At 39.2% G+C, this 3,415-nt stretch overlaps 1 pseudogene; it reads left to right on the top strand.

The window, feature by feature from the left end:
- The first annotated feature begins 949 nt into the window (after positions 1-949).
- Positions 950-1,672, top strand: LOC103277309 (annotated as a pseudogene).
- The last annotated feature ends 1,743 nt before the right edge of the window (positions 1,673-3,415 follow it).

The raw sequence follows: 3,415 nt of genomic DNA, 5'->3' as shown, positions 1-3,415 counted from the left end.
ACACGTGCGCGCACACACACACACACACACACACACACACACACACACACAACACCTTACTATATCATATTCAAACTGCTGAAAACCAAAGGTGAAGACAAAATTATTAAAATACCAATAGATTTTTTTTTCTTTTTGAGTCAGAGTCTCACTCTGTCACCCAGGCTGGAGTGCAGTGTCATGCTCACAGTCACCTCAGCCTTCCAAGTTGCTGGAACTACAGGCATCTATCACCACACCTGGCTAATTTTTTGATTTATTGTGGAAATGAGGTCTCGCCAAGTTGCCCAGGCTGGTCTCGAATCTGTGGACTCAGGTAATCCTCTCACTTCGGCCTCCTAAAGTACTGGAATTATAGGCATGAGCCACAGTACTCAGCCAGATCTTTATTTTTAAAATCTTAATTAGAGACTAGGATGCCAGTGCCACCACTCTAGCCAGCCAAAAGTTATATGGCAGAAATGTTGAAATATTCAAATCTTTCTCTTGGCCAACTCAACTGACTGGAAAATTCAAATAGAAAAATTTTCTAAGAATAAAAATGAGCAAGGGAATATTGGCAGAGTCCAATTTCTAAAGCATGCAATACAATACTCTGTCTCCAAAATAAGTGGGAACCTGGACCTTCTCTTCTAGTCTTTCCTTCAAGTACAGAGCTTCGGGTCATCTGCAGTCCTCCTTATCTCTTCCTTGGAAGAAGTCACTTTTCTTTCTGAATCTCAAAGTGTCCTCCTCTGAGTTGTCCTAAATATTGCATTGGGTTCTGTCACAAGAAATACCTTTTTAACTCTAAGCCCAGGATGGACTCAGAACTCTTTCACTTCTCTAAGAGGTAGCTTATGAATCCCAGTTTCATGGGAATTATGCAGTTTGCAAGGCAAAATACATGATGTCCTTCATCATCTGTTTTGTCAAGACTTGTCAGGCTTTTGGCTCTCTCAGAAGCTTGATGGTGGTTGGCAAGAACAAGCCCCTTATGAAAGGCAGTAAAAAGGGAGCCAAGAAGAAAGCGGTTGATCTATTTTCTAAGAAAGATTGGTACAGTGTGAAACCTGCTATGTTCAATATAAGAAATATTGGAAAAACACTAGGCACCAGGACTCAAGGAACCAAAATTGCATTTGAGCCCTCAAGGGTTGTATGTTTGAGGCGAATCTTGCTGATCTGCAGAATGATGAAGTTGCACTCAGAGAATTCAAGCTGATTAGTGAAGATGTTCAGGGAAAAAAACTGCCTCACTTCCATGGCATGGCATGACAAAATATGCTCCATGGTCAAAAAAGGGCAGACCATGATTGAACTCGTGTTGATGTTAAGACTACCAATGGTTACTAGCTTCATCTGTTCTGTGTTGGCTTTACTAAAAAACATGACAGTCAGATACAGAAGTCCTCTTACTCAGCACCAATAGATTCACCAGATCCAGAAGAAGATTATGTAAATCATGATCCGAGAAGTACAGACAAATGACTTGAAATAAGTGATTAATAAATTGATTCAGGACAGCATTGGAAAAGTCATAGGAAAGACTTGCCAATATATTTATCCCCTCCATGATGTCTTTGTTAGAAAAGTTAAAATACTGAAGAAGCCCAAGTTTGAGGTGAAAAAAGTCATGGAGCTGCATGGTGGTAGTAGTTCTGGAAAAGCTACTGGTGCTAAAGTTAAATAAATCACCAGTCCAAGAATCTGTTTAAAATTCAAGATTTTAACCAGGCGTGATGGATTGTGCCTGTGATCTCAGCATTCTGGGAGACCAGGGTAGGAGGATAATTTGAGTCCAGGTGTTTGAGACCAGCCTAGGCAGCATTTAGTAATCTCATCTCTACACAAAAATCAGCCAGGTGTGGTGGTGTGTGCCTGTAGTCCCAACTACTTGGGAGGCTGAGGAAGAAGGATCACCAGAGAACCCAGGAGGTCAAGGCTACAGTGAGCTGTGATCGTACTACTGCACTTCCAGCCTGGGTGACAGAGTGACCCCAACTCAAAAAAGAAAAAAAATCAGGCTTTTAAGAGTGGTGAATAAAAAGTTCTACTTGTGGGAAAAAAGACTCATCAGGGTTCCCCTCCTGGTGTCCCTCTTGTGACTCTCTCTAAATGCTCCTCTATCTTTATCCACACGTTAAATATTGATTTTGTTCAGCTTTCTATTCTCCACGCAATTCTCTTTCTACCAGTGATTTTCTAAATGAGAGACTCCCCTAGTGGATGTATCAGAATAGGAGGAGAGACTGACTTTTAGTTTGAAAAGCTTATTCAGCATTATAATACAATTTAATACTTGTAAATTTGATAAATCAATTTGAAATTCAAGATAAAATTAAAGAAAAAATTGTATGTTCAAAAAGTTTGAGAATGGATTTTAAAGGGCTGAGAGACATGATCCTGTATATTTCTCACTACTTCTAAATGATTTTATCTGTGTTAATAATTTCCTCTATACCAGTGATTTCAAATGAGTTGATTTCACCCCCAAAGACAATTGCCAATGCCTGGAGACATTTTGGTAGTTACAATTGGAGAGCATTGCCCCCCGGCATCTATTGAGTAGAGATGCTGCTATGTGTCCTCCAATGGAGAGAACAGGCCCCCACAACAAAGAATTATCTAGCCCTAGATGTCAGTAGTGCTAAGAATGAGAAAACCCACTATGCTCCATGTATACTAATGATTCCCAAATCTTTATATCCAGCCGACACTTCTCAACTGAATGCAATAGTATATTTAGCTACCTATTAGACATTTCCACTTCAAATTGCTTTTCTAAAATGAAATTCATCTATTTTTCTCAAACTTGTACTTCTTTCTCTGTGTTCTACTAATTCAAAATCTTTCAAGTTAGCCTACATCCCTTACTTTCCTTCACCATTCTCTCAGATTTATTTTCCTCTTGCCACTTATTAGCAGTATAAAACTTTAAGCAAGTCACTTAATCTCTCCATGCCTTGGTTAGTCATCTGTAAAAAGTAATAATAATAGTACAACTACCTCTCCCCTATTGAAACAAAGTTTTTCTGGGTTTTGTTCTTATAAATAACAGAAATTTATATTTAAAAAATTTTTTATTTTAAATATGTGTGTTCTGTCACACAATGTAATTTACAATTCTCCCCCTATGGTTTAATGACTTGTACTTTGAAAAATCTCCTTTGTTCCCTACCCAGAACTGAAACTCTGTAACATTATGGTTTTTGCTTTATAAACCCTTGCTTGCTTCATTCAGGGTTGAGAATCTCTTTCTGGCATGAGCCTGCTCTCAACCACTGGCATTAAGGACTCAATATTTGACTCTCAGTGTGTTGGCAACACTTACTCATGGTGCAGCTATAAAATTTGGAGGCTCCAGCAAGATTGCCAAGCCCAGGAAGTATCCTCACTCCAGCTCTCCCTGGCTTAGTGGAGCAGTTTTAGCAGA

This window comes from Carlito syrichta, unplaced genomic scaffold (genome assembly GCF_000164805.1).
Source record: "Carlito syrichta isolate Samal-C Ts95f unplaced genomic scaffold, Tarsius_syrichta-2.0.1 Scaffold317098, whole genome shotgun sequence".
NCBI lineage: Eukaryota > Metazoa > Chordata > Mammalia > Primates > Tarsiidae > Carlito > Carlito syrichta.
Note: the sequence above shows the minus strand (reverse complement) of the source record. Positions and strands in the feature narration are given on the sequence as shown.